The sequence below is a fragment of the Pectinophora gossypiella genome, chromosome 6 (assembly GCF_024362695.1).
Source record: "Pectinophora gossypiella chromosome 6, ilPecGoss1.1, whole genome shotgun sequence".
Lineage (NCBI taxonomy): Eukaryota > Metazoa > Arthropoda > Insecta > Lepidoptera > Gelechiidae > Pectinophora > Pectinophora gossypiella.
In genome coordinates this window covers 4,959,849-4,979,074 of record NC_065409.1, presented here as the reverse complement: position 1 = coordinate 4,979,074, position 19,226 = coordinate 4,959,849, and the positions used below count along the sequence as shown (strand labels likewise).

At 37.5% G+C, this 19,226-nt stretch overlaps 2 protein-coding genes across 2 annotated transcripts in view; one reads left to right on the top strand and one right to left on the bottom strand.

The window, feature by feature from the left end:
- LOC126367464 (cerebellar degeneration-related protein 2-like) overlaps nt 1-19,226 on the bottom strand; it is a 91,384-nt gene that overhangs the window by 50,267 nt on the left and 21,891 nt on the right. The gene's annotated exons all lie outside the window — the stretch shown is intronic.
- LOC126367509 (serine protease inhibitor dipetalogastin-like) overlaps nt 1-19,226 on the top strand; it is a 30,996-nt gene that overhangs the window by 5,297 nt on the left and 6,473 nt on the right. The window lies entirely within an intron of this gene.

Here is a 19,226-nt window from a genome sequence, read left to right as displayed (position 1 = left end):
ATATTCTTCCTGTTATACCTGAAAACACACTGTTTCTTCTCTAATCTGTTTCTGAATAATCTGAATATTCACTGACCTCTGTTCTCTCATCCGAAAACACACTGTTTCTTCTCTAATCTGTTTCTGAATAATCTGAATATTCACTGACCTCTGTTCTCTCATCCGAAAACACACTGTTTCTTCTCTAATCTGTTTCTGAATAATCTGAATATTCACTGACCTCTGTTCTCTCCTCAATGCAATTTCATTTGCTCCCTTTGTCGACCTATACCAAATAATACAAATACCTATAGCATAACCGATATCTAAGTAATTAGGAAAATATATAAGTATCATAAGACCCAACCGAACACTCTTCCTGCGCATCGACAGGAAGCCTGGTAAAACCGTTGTTGATTGTTATATCCGAAAACACACTGTTACTTCTGCTCTGATCTGTTTCTGAATAATCTGAATGTTCACTGATTTCTGTTCTCTGTTCTAATGCACTTTCATTTGTTCTCTGAAAATTATTTTTTTTTCGTAATGACAGCCCGCCAAAAGCATCAACTTTTTTCTGGCCAGTATTGTTATGACATAAATAACCTACAAATCGATTACTCACTCGAGTAAAAATAAAATCGATATGATGTATTTTAATATTATTATGAATTTGATTATTTAAATTCGAGAACTGATTACAGTTCGAGACACAGCTGGCGCCAACTGTGCCACCGCTATTGGATAGCTTCCTCCACTATCCAATTACAAGGTATTCGGTAATCCATATTAGTAGGTAAGTATAACGTAATATACCTACCCAAAGTTACCTACAGTTTTATGACGCATATCGAATACTTACATTATTCAAACGTAAACAGTACCTATACCGATCCTAGGATTCAGAAGGCCTAAAGAGGCAATTATGGAAGCAATTCATTTAAAAAAGCAATATTGCAATTTGACATTTGCGCATATATAAATATAAATATAAGTGCGCAATGTCAACAAACCCTATGTTATCTATCAACAATATTTAGCGTGATTGTTATTTGTTGAAAACTCTTACTTATTACTTGCAGTTGTAGGCCAATCCTAAGTACTAAGCAAATGTTTGTTACGCTAGTTAATAACAACATAACATAAGCTCGCGACTACATCCCAATTGGGGTAGGCAGCTGTACATCCATCGTAAGATGAACTAAGTACCCACACCTCACCGAGCTTTCTATAAGGCCAACATGATGGTGGTGGTGATTAATAAAGACTAAATTGTGGTAGAGCAGTCATTCAAAAAACATTGTTCTGTAGTGTACTCCACGAGTTAATTCCATCCACTCCATTCCATCTATTTGCCTCTTCTTTTTTGATGCGAACGGCAAAGGACTGAAACTGTCTGCCGTCGTCTGATTTTCCAACTCGTTATAATCTGGGAGTCTTCAAGGCTAGAGTGAATAGGCATTTGCATGTAAGCTTGATCCACCCTAGACCACATCGTCACTTACCATCAAGTGAGTTTACGTCAAACGCGAGCCTATATTATTTAAAAAAATACACCTACATAGCAAAGCTACACAAGTACATGCTATAAATAAAAGGTGCTCGTAATCACATTTTTAATAATCCAGTTAGGTAAGTCCAACTTCGAGAAAGAGATCTCTCGTCGGATCCAACTCGGATGGGCAGCTTTCGACAAAAGTCTTTGACCAGTGCGTGTTGCCAGTGATGACCTACGTCAGTGAGACGTGGTCGCTTACTATGGGTCTCGTGAGGAGGCTCGGTGTCGCTCAGCGGGCAATGGAGAGAGCTATGCTCGGTATTTCCCTGCTCGATCGAATCAGAAATGAGGAGATCCGCAGGAGAACTAAAGTCACCGACATAGCTCGGAGAATTGCAAAGCTGAAGTGGCAGTGGGCAGGACACATAGCGAGGAGAACCGATGGCCGATGGGGCGGAAAGGTTCTAAAATGGCGACCACGTGTCGGACGACGCTCAGTGGGTAGGCCCGCTACAAGGTGGACCGACGATCTGGTAAAGGTCGCGGGAAGCCGCTGGATGCGGGCAGCGCAGGACCGATCGTCGTGGAGATCCTTGGGGGAGGCCTATGCCCAGCAGTGGGCGTCGTACGGCTGATGATGATGAATCACATTTTTATTAAAATGTAATGATAGGTTTGCACTAAACACGATCGGCCCGAAGGCGTTAAATGATATTAATATCAAAGTAATGTCAATCTGTTATTATCTTGATCTCAATTCAGAGTACCATTGAATTTGCTATTCAAAATGCTGACGCAATGTTGATCTGACCTGAACATACAAAACACATCGCTAATCGTATAACTTAACTTTCTATTGTGACAGATTAGAAATGCTATCCTGTGATTGGTTGAAACTATCAACTCCTGTCAATTCATTGTCATTGTAGCCAATCATAGAATAGGATTCTACCTGTCAAGAAATTTAATCTTGTTTTCTTTACCTCTATACCGGCGTCATCTCTTTTACCGCTATAGCATGTCAAAATTTCAAATTATAATATAGTCGTAAAACCGAATGTTCTTTTAAAATCCAAACCATTGTGAAATCTCATTTTTACGATTTTTACGGGTTTGATATACAAATCAAATCAAATCAAATCAAAATCTTTATTTGTGAATACAGGTATACAAAAGGTGTTACATAAAGTTATTACAATCTCTGTATTCAGCCTGTTAGTAGGCATACAAATAGTGGCTTATTATTTAAGTACTTACTATTAAATTCAACAATTTATACAATAGGATTTTAAGCAGAGATGTCAATTTAAAGCTAAAGATACAAGTATATTATATAAGACTATTATCCGTTAGGTATTCATGGATGTTATTTATGGATACTTACTCCCCGATTGAGTTTTAAACACTTTAAATTACCTAATTCAACCGCAGTTTTATAATTGAAATTGACGTCTGCATATTGTCACAGTTACCTGGGTTGTTCTTCTTTTTTATCGACAATGATCTGTCCTTCGTTCTGCTTCTGATAAGTTATGTTTAAAATTTTATTTCATGTTTTGATTGTCCAAAAATATAGTTATCTCATTATACTCAAAATACAAGCAAAATACTAATCGGTTCCTCAATTAGTTATTAACGTAGCTTAATCGTTTTTCACAAAATTATGTGACAGAGTGGTAAATTGAAATGCTGTCTCCGATGAAAAGGGCCACTCTGTCACAATATTTTTTGGAATACGCCTGCAAAGAAAAGTATGTTACCAAGATAAAGAGAACCACTAAATAGTCCTCTACAGACACATCTTTATATGATGTTTTAAAATATTTATTGCCGTTATAATTTTAAAGATGTTAAATCCGATAAATCGAGAAAATGTCTTTTTATTGTCGATAAAAAAGAAGAACGACCCACCTACATTCTCATTGCCAAAAAATATCTTGTCATGTACGGTGATATAACGGACACTGACCATGTCTTTTATGTCAGGGCGTCCGGTGTTTTTGGCAAAGGAAACGTAACTCATAAAGCCAAACAATTTCAATGGATAATAAAAATCAATCTTATAGGCACTTGAGACAAACAAATAAATGGTTTTGAATCTGGTTTCAAAGATGGCGAGGTAATCTTGATAAGTTTAAAAAAGGAATTTCGAAGGTTGTCCAAATCGAACGCAGTGAAGAGAAGGGAAGTTGTTTAAACTTAAACACAATAGGTTAGTCGAAGTACCTACCTTAATTTGAATAGGTAGAGATAGAGATGTTTTTCATAAGATGTAGGTATTATAACACTTAAGAAATGTAGTAGAAAATAAAAAAATAACATTCAGATTGGTGTGAATTATAGTAGGTAGATACGTAAGTAAGTATATATTTATAATGACGTCATAACTTTAAGGATATGTAATACTAGAGTATTACCTTTACCTTTTGAACTATGTTCTTCAACAATTTAAAAACACGCCATAAAGAGTTAATTTGCGTCAGAGAATAAATACTTCTGATAAATAGAGGTTATAAAATGAAGTAAGTAGGTACTTAAGTGCTTTAACGTCATATAACTTTAAAACTGCAAAGTAAATGGAAACATCGGACGAATACACGTACCTATAGGTAAGCGTAAGTTATAAAGTCAAAATTAAAAATTGAACTGAAATAGAATTGTATCTGCCTTTAGCGATGTAGATTGCGGGCTTTACGAGTATAGAATATCTGTTACTTTTTTGAGGTATCTGAATATCTTCTCGTCACTTAATTACCAATTATTATAGTGCCAATGCCAATCATAATTTCTATAACTCTCGCAGCAGAAATGATCACACCAAGTACGTAATGACTACGATTTCATGTCGCTCACGTTATATCATTGCTTTACACTCCACTTGTTAATATTGACATGTATCTGTCACATTTGTGCATGTATGCTAGTGAAATGTGTATCCGACCGTGACGTATCTGTGATATCCGCCAGACAAAAATTGTGCAAAGAAATTGACACCGTATAGTCAATTCGTGTTCAATTCTCTCTTAAGCTGAAAGCAGACCAAAATTGTTCTGTATAGCGTGGTATAAGAAGACCTGCCGAACCTGCATGACAACCGTGCCGCGCGCGGCGTGAATTATATTGAGCGTTTGGACCAATAAAGGATACAAATGCTATCTACGTAGATGGACGTAAAACGGCTATCGGTCGAAGCGCTCGTGCCGCTCGCGACGCGGTTGTCATGCACACCCGGCAGGTATGCTCAAAACTGACAGCTAGCATTTCAAGGTTATCCCAGCTAACGTCATCCCACCCTACGTTGCCATTTCGTAAAAAATAAATTACCCACGTCCAATGTTTTTAATTTACTTTTCAAGAAAATGTATACAGTTTTAATGATTTTCATATATGTGACAAATAATAGTAATTAAATACATTAGTGAGTAATTCGATTAATTTTCATTAATCAGATTTATGTCCTTGGAATGTTGGAGTTACCAATTTAATGGCAACACTTACGTCATCAATGGGCTAGCAATGGCGGCTTGTTATAGGATTGAGCATACCTGAGGGGTTAAAATGGCCACATCGAAGCAATTCATCTAAGAAAGCAATATTGCTATTTGACATTTGTTTGCATTGCGCACTTACTTTTATATGCGCAAATGTCAAATTGCAATATTGCTTTCTTAGACGAATTGCTTCGATGTGGCCATTTTAACCCCCCTGGTCTTCTTATACCATGCCGTAGTACGCTCTATATCGAAAGCAAAAAGCATTAAAAACAACGAAAACCGTTAACAACTACGATAACATAAACAACATCGATTAGCATTTACATTTAGCAACAAAGACCCTTTTAAATGACATTACGCTGTTATTTAAGAGACAACATACGAATGAGCTACATTAATGAAATTGCGGTCGCTTTTAAAACTGCGGAAGAATCGGGTCCTTTTATTTTCTTGTAAGTATGGCTTGTAATCTGTCATTTATATCGCAAACATCTGCACGGTATGTCTTCCTTACAAGTCAAAGCCTGCAAATCCTGCAATGTTGCAATGACGTGCTCTTGCGCAATTAGCCCGGTTCGGTTCTCCATATTAAATTTCAATTTAATACACCTATGCGAAGCTTGACGGAAGTCGATCTCGTGCCGGTAATGATAGATAGCTATTTGACGAACATTTACTTATTAGTACACGACGATTAGTTCACTCTGTTAAGTGGCAAGTGTCGATCTAAACGAGCTTTTAACCCTCACTTCCTCGATGCGTAATTTGAAAAGAATTATCCGTTAGAATTCACAAGACTACTTCTAAGACAAAATAAAATTAATTAGTCTAGATTTGTATCTAATTGGATAGTAAGTGAATTGCAGGTTGCAAAGTTAAGTCTAAGTATTTATTTTCCCTTCAATATACCTACTCGTACTCGCTGTAAACACACTTTCACAGACTCTGTCAACATAACATAGCGTCACACCTGTATCCGGGTAGGCAGAAGTGTATACACCCACTCCTCGCCTGCTATGTTTAAGTCTCACGTCACATCACATCATCAGCCCATTAACGTCCCCACTGCTGGGGCACGGGCCTTCCCTATGGATGAATAGGGAGATCGGGCCTTAAACCATCACGCGGGCCCAGTGCGGATTGATGGTTATTAACGACTGCTAATGCAGCCGGGACCAACGGCTTGACGTGCCTTCCAAAGCACGGAGGAGCTCGAGATGAAAACTTTTTTTTTCTGGTCACCCATCCTATGACCGGCCTTTGCGAAAGTTGCTGAACTTCAACAATCGCAGACCGAGCGCGTTTACCGCTGCCCCACCGAGCTCCTCTAACTCTCATTTAACAGGGGGCAAATCCTGGAAACCCAAAAGACGAATTTAAAAATGTATTAAGTACTGTGCTTATTTTTAATAAAAAAAAAAAAAAAAAAAAAAACATATAAAAGTCGAATACAGTGCTTTGTAGCCCGAGCCGAGATTCGAACCAGGGACACTACTTTGTAAGTCACGCGTTCACCGAACAGGGCTATCACGCACTCATAACATAATAGTAGCAGCTGTATTTCCATAATTATGGGCATGTGTCTCGTTAGAAAATGTCGTCGGAAAAGTAAGACGTGACTAAGAGTTCCTCGAACTAGCTTTTACTCAAAGATTTAAATTATATTTTTTACAGGACACGATATAGCCACATGCCACAAAGTTGCCGGTCTGACGTTTCCTTACTTGGCATTTAATTTTTGCGTAACCAACCAGTTAAAAGGGAAAATTATGTAGTCGCTTAAGTTAACTTTGACCACTTACCTTGTAAAAAGAGGAAACCTATTTAATCCATATTTGCTTTATCATTAAAACCATAGTTATTATTATGGTATTTTTTCATTAAAAATTAAGTGAAAAGAAAATCAGTCCAAAAAAATATCAAACAATTCAATATTTCGTCACCTTAAAGTGAAAAACCACGCGCTTACGTACTAAACCGTCTTTTTGAAAAATTAGAAACTTGTGATATTAACAATATCTCGCAAGTTTTAATCTAAGTAAAAAAATGTAGTCTCAGAATGATATTAATTGAATGATATCCAGGTTTTGTTGAAGAAAATCATAAGCGAATGAGATTTTTCAAAATAGCTCTTACGACGTTTCTAGGTATTATAGGGTGACGATTTGTACCTTGTGCGCCTAATTCTATGAGAACTGTGTAAAAACCTCAGTTTACACAGACACTAACTATTGACGTTGATTGAAAACTAAAGTAAGACGGAGAGGGGGTGAGGTACCTAGCTCGGACGCTGGTGGGGAGCAGAGAGTTGCCGTTCTACACGTAGTATTATTCCTTATTCTATGCTTAAATGTAACATATTATTGGTAATGTATCTATTCGTACTCAAATATCTATCCTGTAAGTTAGATACAACTAAAGCCCCCAATCCCTACGAGACTTCCAGCACACACACTATACATATCTCTATATCCACCCACATTTAAAGCAACATCACTATACTTGTTCAAACAAATGATTTCGCTTTCACGGAGCAAATTGCCCGCCTTTCAAATGTTAGCAGATTTATCTTGTTATGTCTAATGTCTGAGACAGATATCAACGGAACTGGACATGGAAAGCTGCGCGCAGGTAACGCGCAAGCCCTTTACAACTGTTTCCATGAATCGCTTTTGCCCGATGTTTAAGCTTTCTATAAAGGGCTATCAGCAGATAAATTGTAATAGATGAAGCGTAGTGTAAGTACACAAAGTAACGGCCTGCGTGGTTCAGTAGTTTGAGCTTTCGGCTCACTATCCGGAGGTCCGGGGTTCAAAACCCGGTGGGGACATATCACGAAAATAGTTTTGGTACTTTGTGGTAGGGACCAAAAAGTTTGGTTACGACATTGCCTGATTCTCCGAAAGTAAGATACGTGCTTCGGAAGGCACGTTAAGCCGTTGGTCCCGGTTACTACTTACTGATGCAAGTTAGTAGTCGTTACATGAGCCATGTCAGGGGCCTTTGACGGTTCAATAGTAACCCTGACACCAGGGTTGATGGGGTTGGTAATCCACCTTACAACCCACGCGATAGAAGAAGTAAACAATAATTGTAATTTCTTTCACAACTTGAAACTTGTAAAAATAAATAGAACAAGCAGCTGTACTCATTTGAGTTGTAGTAGTATGGTGATATTGTCTCAGGACCCATACCGACCCCGCCGGCGTGGTCGACGATTTCCCTCATTCAGCGCTTATCGCTATCGACCCACTAGGGTCGATTAATTCTTTCAAATATTTTTCCTCTCACACGACGCCCTGAGCCGAGGTTCGCGCCCAACTGGGCACCCTCAGGCCTGTTGTCTTAAACGTTGTCCCGGGGGAGAGCCTTCAGCGCTCCCCATTTGTCCGGCCAAGTAGTTAATGCCATCTGCGGCAAATCTACAATAAGTCACGTCAAAAAAAAAGTGATATTGTCGAGTATTTTAAACTGTTTTTTTCTGAGCTATTAATAAGGAACATACATACATGAGACTACCTATATTCCGAATTGGGCTAGATAGATGTAGACATGTATCGCAAGATAAATTGAGTACCCACGCCCTTTTCCCTATTTGTATTTATGTATAAACTAGATTATTGCTTTACGATATTGGACCAGTTTTTATTTCTAAAACCTTATAAAAAACAGTAATGTCCTGTTTGAAATATCTTAACAAACTAGGGCAATTCTCACGATATCTCACGAGCATACTATACGACTCCACGAGTCAGTTGAACCGAGTTATAACAATTTATAACTGGGTATTTAACAGTATGAAACTACCATTCTAATAAGCTTAGTGCTTATACAATTTCCTAGGAATTCCTGGAGTATTAGAGCAGCGGAAACGAGGAGTTATCACGATATCGCTCGGGCCCTCTAACCTGATTCATGGGCTCAACTCGTGCCGCCAACGGAGTCGACGCCGCCGTCGGTAATTCAATTTCCCACTGCTAGGGTCTAGTAAAACCAAACAGAGAGTGTTATTAATACTGTATTGCAAATATACCAGCTTAGTTACATATTTTCTGCCGCTACGTGTAAATTAAAATGCAGTTGTAAAAGTAGTTGCATCTGCACAGGATTTGGCCGTATACGAGCATAACATTTTTTTTTTCAATTATGGAGTGGAAAATTAAAAACGTATTTTAAAGTGCAATTTGCAGTTTATAATCCTGCAAGGTGGGGAAGTTAATAAGGTAGGGGTGATGTCAATATACAGTCTAGTAACTTGTCACTGATAGTGATAAAAAGGTATGTGCGCTTACAGACCAAAAATGATCGGTCGACGACATCGTTGCCCGATCTTCGCTGATCTGGAAGCGCACTATTGGATTGCCATGTCACCTTATGTCAATCCCATACATTTTTATACTGCTAGACAGTAGTGTTCTGTGCCCCTGGGCGACAGTTTGGGTCATGGGTGGCCACTGCAATTTTATATAATCCTCTATTAGATAGGTTGTTTGCGGCCTGGTGATGCCTGCCCCCCCCCCCCTCACCTCCTGACATAAAAGCTGGATCCGCTCCTGTGTCCACCACCCAGAGCCTACAGGCATTAGATTATAATGTGAAATCAGCTCGGTGAGGCGTGGGTAAGTAAGCTTAGTTCACCTTGCGACTGACAGGTACTTCTGACTACGGAGCGTAGGTATGTTAGGATGATATTATGTGACATTAAGGGCCTAATGTTTTAATCGCTTTAACCCACGTTCGACAAAATATAAGTAGCTAAGCTACTCATTTCGCATAGCACATCAGAACTTGTCATTTGGAAGATGAGACAGGTATATATTTTCACACGCGAGTTGAAGGTGTACGATTCAAAAATAAGGCCCCAGACGTGAAAATCAGAGGCAACCCTTGCCTTCAACTTTCGTTGTTCGCTCGCGGTGGTCACGGCTCTTATGGTTTCAGTTGTAACTGTAGCTTCCGCTTTCTTTATCATACTAAATAGATCATTTGTTTCTCTAATTTCATTCTCAGTGAAAGCATTTTGCACTTATAAAACTACTATACTGCTACACCTTGTGCCGAGTGAGAGCCCAAAGCGTCCCTATTTGTCCGGCCAAGTAGTTAATACCATCTGAGGCAATCCTACAATAAGTCACGTCAAAAAGTATAGCTTAAGTTTTTCGAAATTTTATGTACAATCAGAGAGCAAAAGTTTAGTCACTGAGCCCAGCGAATTATTTGTAAACAGTAGTGAAATTATGAACCATTAGTTGTCATAATTATAAAATATTACAGAAACGACATGTAACCAGAAAGGTCTTAAGTGCGACCAGTTAATTTATTACTTTGTAAGAAACTGATTGGACTTTTGCTGCTTATCGTACTTATCTAAAGATTTTCTTGCATATGTACTGAGTCTTTCATCGGGGGTAGCATTACCAGTCCCTGACAAATCAGAAATAAATAAAAAGATATAAAAAACCTTGTACTAAATATAGACGTTAGTATTCTGTGATCACTAGCTGTTATCCCTAGTTAATCAGTCACACTTTTAATTATTTATCAGGCTCTCCTTTTTCAAATCTTACGACGATATTTCGCGTGCCTCTGCATTCTACTATGCATTTCAATATTTAAATATATCTATTTATGACATATAAATATCTTTGCATAACATGTTACATCTGCCTGCATTTAAATAATCGCCGACAGTTGTTTGTTTTTCCACTTTCGTTTTTTTATTTAAAGTTAAATGCCTTTAAAGAGTTATATTTTCACGCATTATAAAAACTTGTACGTATGCAAATCATAAGTTTGTGGCTAAAGAATTGTTTTTTTAATTTAAAAAATTAACTGTTTGAATGCAGAATGAAATAATGAAAAATAAAAGTGCAAGTAGGAATCTATTATGAAAGGTAACGTATTGTTGCAGTTTAAAAACATTTTCGTGTTTTATTTTTTATTTTCTTCTGTGTTTAGGACATACACACCGTTTCTTGTTAATATTTTTTGTACCTACTCCAAAACTACAATATGTCTAAATCGGGTATTTTTTAAAGGTAAAATATAAATCATTATCATCATCACTTTATTTAAGAGCCACGCTCTTGTCGGTGCAGCATTTTCCATGCTACTTTTTTAGGGAAAAATAGAGCAGTGGTTTCCCTCTTGCCTTCCGCCCCGCAGTACTCTGTCTGACGCAAGTGGGCCCAGAGTAGTCTATTACAAAGCCATACAAATAAAATATAAATAAGTTCCCTAAAAAAACATATACCTACCCACATTTAAAATGGTGTCCAGACCACACCACAGTAGGTGTTGGTGGTAGCTAGACCGTGTGAAAAGACAAATATTACTGTCAAAATGTATTGTTTAGGTATCTTAATTGGGCTATTGACCCTGGTCAGTTCAGAAGCCAGTTCAGAGTTGCAACATGCTCATACAAAGCACGCTCCACTATATCAATCAATCAATCAATAATACTTTATTGCACAACGACACATACAAAGGACATAAATAAAAAGTGGTTATGTGGTTTCTGTCCTGTGTTAAATGTAATGTACCTGTCTGTCTGTGTCTGTGGTATCCGGAAGTAATGTTTCTTTCTTTCTTTCTTTCTTTATAAACATACGAACTTCAATACCAAAAAAAATAATAATTCTATATCGGACTTCAATACCTTGTTCGTCTTTATCTGGAGCTTTCCCGCAACTTTATGTCCGGCCAACTGGTTAATGCCAGGGGAGGGAAACCTACAAAAGTCGCGTCAAAAACATGGTTTTCTTCTACTCATTAGGGATAGCGGGCGTGTCATGTATCTACCTGAAAATTATACATACATCCCATAATCATGATAAAGTAACGGCCTCCGTGGTCTAGTGGCTGAGCGTTGTGGTCACGATCCGAAGGTTCCGGGTTCAAATCCCGGTGGGGACAAATCACAAAAATCACTTTGTGATCCCTAGTTTGGTTGGGACATTACAGGCTGATCACCTGATTGTCCAAAAGTAAAATGATCCGTGTTTCGGAAGGCACGTTAAGCCGTTGATCCCGGTTATTACTTACTGATGTAAGTTATGTAGTCGTTACATGAGTCATGTCAGGGGCCTTTGGCGGCTCAATAATAACCCTGACACCAGGGTTGATGGGGTTGGTAATCAACCTCACAAACCACACGATAGAAGGAGATAAACGATAGGCTATATTATGGCCTATGCACATGGGATTGGTTAACCACAGGGTATGTAACCATGTAGGTTAGGTAGGTACCTACTGTTTATCGAAATTATCTCATGCTTATGTCATAACGTAGTTGCATTCGTATGAGACTTATATGAAAACCGGAATCTACCCGTATATTACCATACATGTATGGATAATGCACTAATAATATTATGTACCAAGCTCTATAATATTACCTAATAGATAACAACTTTAATACTATTTTATTTTTTATATCACACTGATCTGTCGCTTAAGGTATTTAAAAGAATAATATAACCAGTTTATTTAAGCTTAGATTAGTCAAATAGAAAGCATAATAACGATCTGTTTGAATCTGAATCAAACTGAAATGAATCATTTGATTGATTGATTATACATGTATACCTACCATATTAATACCTAATACCTAATTTTATTATACATATATGTAGAAATATTAATTTTCTTTGTTGACACTGAAAGTCGTTTAATATACCATCACTAAACGCTATCACTTATCAAGACTATCAACAAATTAGTCACTTAATACGTGAAGCCAAAAAACCCAGGTTACAAGTGAGTGGTCGCGAATTGCATATAAACCGTGGCGGCCATCTTGCCGCCAGATGTGGGGCACATGCGCGGGCGCACCTGCTGCTTTCTTCCGCCTGAATAGAAATTCATCGGATATGCGGCCAGTTGATACTGCTCTGTGGATTAGGGTTAGCTTGGACATATAGTATAGAATACTTAACTATACAGTAATATAGATACTGTTTATCGTTTAGAGTATGTGGAGCCTTTGGCGGCTCAATAATAACCCTGATTAAGATTTGAGATTTTTTTTTGTTGATAAGGTTCGTAATCCACCTCATAACCCACACGATACAAGAAGAAAAGTATGTGCAAGCTACCTAGGGTTAGGTCATCATCACCAGCCCATAAAAGTCCCCACTACTGGGGCACGGGCCTTCCCTAAGGATGGATAAGTGCGGATTGGTGGTTATTACAACTGCTAATGCAGCCGGGACCAACGGCTTAACGTGCCTTCCGAAGCACGGAGGAGCTCGAGATGAAAACTTAATTTTTTATGGTCACCCATTCTATGACCGGCCTTTGCGAAAGTTGCTTAACTTCAACAATCGCAGACCGAGCGCGTTTACCGCTGCGCCACCGAGCTCTTCCTAGGGTTAGGTAGTTACAAGTTAAAAGCTTTCTGTTGTCGACTTGTTTGTAATTAAGAAGATAAGTCCGCCAATTGCCATGTACTTAATTAAGAGACTTTTTGTAATTATTTATTTTTAGTTTGGTGCAATAAAGTGTATTTGTATTGTATTGTATTGTAAGTAAAAGATTTTCACAAAAACAATAAGTAAGAACAAATAAAGCAAAGTCGTATAGAAAGATTATATAGTTAGGTTCAGTGATGTTGAGAACTAAATACCTCTATATTCATTTGTTACTAATGAATTTCATTCGGATAAATATTCAAATAATCCTAATTAGAAATTGAATTCCGAATTCATGAATTTATTTCCGTTTATGAATAGATTGATTTCTTTAAATGTTGATAAAATGATATTCAAATATTCTAACGATCTTTGATGTCAATTATTGACAATAGCTTCCGGTATATAACACGTGATCAACATTCGATTTGGATTTTGGATACGTTTAAATGACTTTCAAATATCAAATTGTAAAGGCGTCATTGTATGGAATGTCTTGATGCCATCCCGTTTTGGCTTCACATTGTTAAACTACAGAAGGCCTTTCTAAGTTTCAACACTCACTTTGAAGCGATTGTGTGTACTCGCGGTCATATCGAACCAATTAAGATCAATTTCTTCTTTTCCATTTTTGTGATCACTGTACTTGATGGGCAGTGAAAGCGAACATCATACAACAATTCATAAACGTATACTTATTTGGTCTAGTAGTTCTAAAGTTTATGGAACTACCAAGACTACTATTATTTATTTAATCTATTTATACCAAGAAAATCTACTACTACTATTTATTTAAAGTCAAGTTTATTTATTACACCACACACTTTTCTTTCAATAACATGCTTTTAATCTTCGCAATTGTATTTCGCTTCGGTCAAATAAACAGAAACTTTATAAAAAGGTTATTATAAGCTTAGTGATTATTTAGAAGATATGATTGCATGGGATTTACTGTCTGGGACCAGATATTAGGCAGCCAAATTACTAAATTGTATCACAATATTTTATGTATTTTTAAAGAACGTCTAGGGCCCTGTACCGAGGTTTTTCTTGCAACTTATTGTCTTCGGCTATACATGTTGTGAGAAGCTGCAGTAGTTTTAGGCGGATGAGACGTTACTTATTTAAAAAATTACGATTCAACGTGTTACTATGTTACCTTCTGAATAAAGATATTTTTATTTTTTTCGCAAAGGCCGGTCATAGGATGGGTGACCACAAAAAAAAAGTTTTCATCTCGAGCTCCTCCGTGCTTCAGAAGGCACGTTAAGCCGTTGGTCCCGGCTGCATTAACAGTCGTTAGTAACCACCAATCCGCACTGGGCTCGCGTGGTGGTTTAAGGCCCGAGCTCCCTATCCATCCATAGGGAAGGCCCGTGCCCCTGCAGTGGGGACGTTAATGATGATTGTTAGCTTTTTTCGTCGCTTGTGCTTTTCAGTATGCCTTCGTTTCCAAGTAACATCTTGACTATCAAGATCTAAATGTCAGTTGTGCCTGTACGTGTGACCGGGGAAACAGTCCTGGGATAGGGGTCTAGCCAATGGTTCTGTTCCTTCTCCCACTCACCCATCACTAATATAAGAGCCACGCTCTTGTCGGTGTAGCAATCTCCATGCTACTTTTGTAGATAAAATAGAGCAGTGGTTTCCCTCTTGCCTTCCGCCCCGCAGTACTCTGTCTGACGCGAGTGTGATGGCGCCCAGAGTCTATTTCAAAGCTGTACTCCTGTCCTCCGCCTCTTGTCCCACTCTCTCTCTCTCTCTTTATTTAAGAGTTGCGCTCTTGTCGGTGGAATAATCGCCTTTAATACTTCATAGATAGGGCGTGTAGAACGGTGCTTGCCCCAATCACCTTCCATTCCGCAGTACACCGACCAATTTCTCAATCGGTGATGTTCTAGCTAGAGCCCTACCAGAATCCATTTCCTCGGCCTCCAACCAGTACTGATACCCACCTACTACCTTTACTTACCCCACTACCTTTTCTTTATTATTTTCTACATTATTTTTTTTAGATTTTACTAAGTAAACTGGTTGGATCTTATCAAAGTCCAATCAATTTCAAATGTCGCGCCATGTCTTATCGTGTAGTGAAATTGTTAAAGTTCATATCTTAAACAAAATCAATATATTTAGATCACTTCGAAAGTATTCATGTAATCCAAATCCAACACGGTACGGAAGTTGACGTCGACCTCGGAATAACTAAGTTGTAATTGTTGGAGGTCGTATACCGGACCTATAACTCTACCTATAGAATATACCTGTCTGTTGTTACACTATAGTCCTATAGTTGTGACTAGAATGCGTGACTGTGACTAGGTTAAAGACGACAAGTCTACCAAGGATTTCCAAAGTCTAAATCAGGTTTTGCCTTTCAGCGAGTCTGTTGTAAATGCTATCAAAACAGATTTTTGAAGATCTAGTGGGGGTTAAATTGGCGACGTCGAAGTAATTCATCTGAGAAAGCAATATTGCTATTTGACATTTGTTTGCATTGCGCACTTACTTTTATATGCGCAAATGTCAAATTGCAACATTGCTTTCTTAGATGAATTGCTTCGATTTAGCCATTTTAACCCCTCTGTAATTTCACCACCACATTCACATCCTATCACGTTGGCCTAACAGAAAGCTCGGTGGGGTGTGGGTACTTAGTTACAATACAATACAAAAACTATTTATTGCTCAATTATAAACAGCTAGGTAGTACAACAGGCGGCCTTATTGCTAAGTTAGCAATCTCTTTCAGGCAACCTTTAGGTATAGGAAATTGATAAAAATGTACCGGGATAGAAAATAAAAAGTTTAAAAAATATATAAGTATACCCAGATAAACTATACAATATACAGAAGACAATAAATAATGATTATAATAGTTCATCTTGCGATGGATGTACAGTCATGACTCATGAGCTATATAATGTACCCACTTTAGGACTCTGTCGCACTAACATATTTGACATTTAGTGAGACTTACAGTTCAATTTGTCAAAAAAGTTAATGTGACATGGTACCAATGTGTATACATATTAATGCTCGTGACCGTACCCTACCATAATTGGGATATACTCGTGAGCTTATTTTATGTTATGTTTACTGTAATTTTCCATTGACATTTCGTACCCTAATGCCAATATGATTTAAAAATGTCTTTGTACGAGTATATTTCCTATTCCGATACCGTGTCGTCCCGGTGGATCCTCTTTGTTACGAACTCGGTACATACCTGAAACAAAAAAAATATATTTAAAATATTAATTCATCAAGTCCTTACTGACGTAAGTACTTACTTCTAAACCCATAAGTCCGAAGGTACCGTGTCTTTCCCTTTTCGTTGCACTGTCTAATAACGGAATCTGACAATGTACGAGCATTAATATGTATACACTTTGGTACCATGTCACATTAACTTTGTTGACAAATTGAACTGTAAATCTCACTAAATGTCAAACATGTTAGTGCGACAGAGTCCTAAAGTGGGTACATTATATTGCTCATGACTGTACAGGGCACTAAATACAGATCTAATAGACTCTGTCACTACTGCAACTTTATTATGCCAACAAATTCTAACTTAATAGCTGGAGATAGAGTAAGGGTTTCCACTGAAACAGAACCGAGCAATATAAAAGAATAAACCCACAATTTAGAAGCATAATATCTGTAATAATTCCAAGATGGTAACTTGAAATCAATAAGTCGTACAGTCGAACAGCATTTATTCCGAATATCTATATCACTAGATTCCTTACTCGTATAGTCTCATAAGATTTCGTAACATTTCCTATTTTATTGTACTGTCTAAGCGATATGAAAGTTTAACAATATGCGGAACTACTAGGGCCAGTCATACCTGGTTTATAATAATGCTGGTAATGTATAGCTCCTTATTCTATGCAATAACTTGGATAAAATGGCTTTATTACGAACCAATTAGTCCAAATTACTTGATAATGCTTTTAAACCTTGTAATCTGAGACATTTCGTGTTATTTCCTCTTTTATTGTACTGTCTAATAGGCGACCCTAACAAAGATCAAGCCACTAAATACAGATCTAATGGGACCTGTCACAACAGCCAGTTTATAATGCCAACAAATCCCAGTTCCTACCAGACTTTGACGTAACCAGAGAAATGACTTTTACTGGCGCAGGCTTAAGCCGATTCGTGCGGCATTAAATCTCGCCTGTCGATTCAAGATCTAGCTGAATTATGGCCTATGGGTGAAACTGATACGTGTCCAGCTTTCCACGCCATTTTAGGTATAACTCGAAGGCTGTGCGATTTACTATGGGAAGGTGACATTGTGTTCAGCCAATAATTTTGTCTGTCAAGATAGATCTTGTGTACAATTAATAATACACTAGCCTCAATTCCTGCAGAGGAGGCGGCTGCAGGAATCGGGGCCAGTGTATTTCATTTTAAGTTATATCCGTCATTTTATTGTCCACCGAACTGATGATTGACAACTGCTAATTTTAAAATGTCATTCATTTGAATTAATAACCCGTCGAATAAAATAATGCAAATAAAACCCGTGAGTGCCGTCAACTTAATTCTATAGGGTTATTGGCCAATATAAAAATTTGAGAGATATTTTTTGGATGCCCGTCGATTACCCGTCCCTTTCCTTTTCGGCGAATAAGAAAATGAGAGGTATAACTTAAAATAAACTTAGATGATTTGTACTGGAGCACCAGTGGCCTGCAAAACTTAGTGCACTTTTAAAATTGTAATAACTTTTTAAGTATACAAGATATACTTTCGAAATAAAAAGGACGTGAAATGTTGATAATGTATAGTTTAATAGTTACAAAGAAAGCTGATAAAATTATCTACAAAATATTGTTTATATTAAATCTTAAAAAAAAAATAAAAGTGTAGTTTTGTCCTGCATGTCCTATTAAAACATATGTCCTATAACAACGTTCTCGTTGTTTCTGTAAACAATCAAGGGAAAAAATAGAATCGATTAATTGATTCGCAGAAAGGTACTTATAATATTACATAAAGCGTATTTATTGTTTGTCGTTGAGATGACCATTATAACTTGGCATGCAATGTTATGTTTAAGGCTACATAATTAATGTTTATTGACTACTTCGCTTATTATGTCATCTAAGATTCAAAAATGAGAATAAATAATTTAAGTAAGTACTTGCCCGCATTGGAGCAGCCCCTTCGGTTGATTGAGAGGAGGCCTGTGCCCAGCAGTGGGACGTATATAGGCTGTTTATATTAAGTAAGTACTATAAATTATGACTTTTGTATACAAGCGAAAGGGTCTGATATGGAAAGCTGCGAAATGACAGCCATCATCAGACGTGTTAGATATGAAGTAGAAAGTTATCCTCAGCACGATTTAGCTTAACAGTGCTATAATATGTGCAATATGGCACTTGTTCATTGACAGCAAATGGCATTAGATTAGAGAATAATATTAAAATTGAAAAAAAAAACCAAACGCTTATAATTTTCCTCAGGGTGGGAGTTAAGACACAAGTTATCTGAAGATAATTAATACCGTCAAACTTGGTATAGTTCTCCTTTTACTGTAGTTGTAAGGTCAATGACCGAACTCACCAAACTTGGTGTCAGAGGCGAAAGGCCTCCGCAGTGGTTCGATTATGAGTCATATGAAGAACTGTATGATGACAGTTTACCAATTCTTCATCAAAAGTGGCCGGTTGTTTTCTCCAAATTAATTATATGCATGCGTTTGTATATATTTATAAACAACAAACTCATGCCCAATCTAGTATATATCGCAGATATAATACGTACAGCTTCCAATGCGTCTCACAAAAGCTAGCTCTTTCGTTCTGAGTATAATACAGCCTG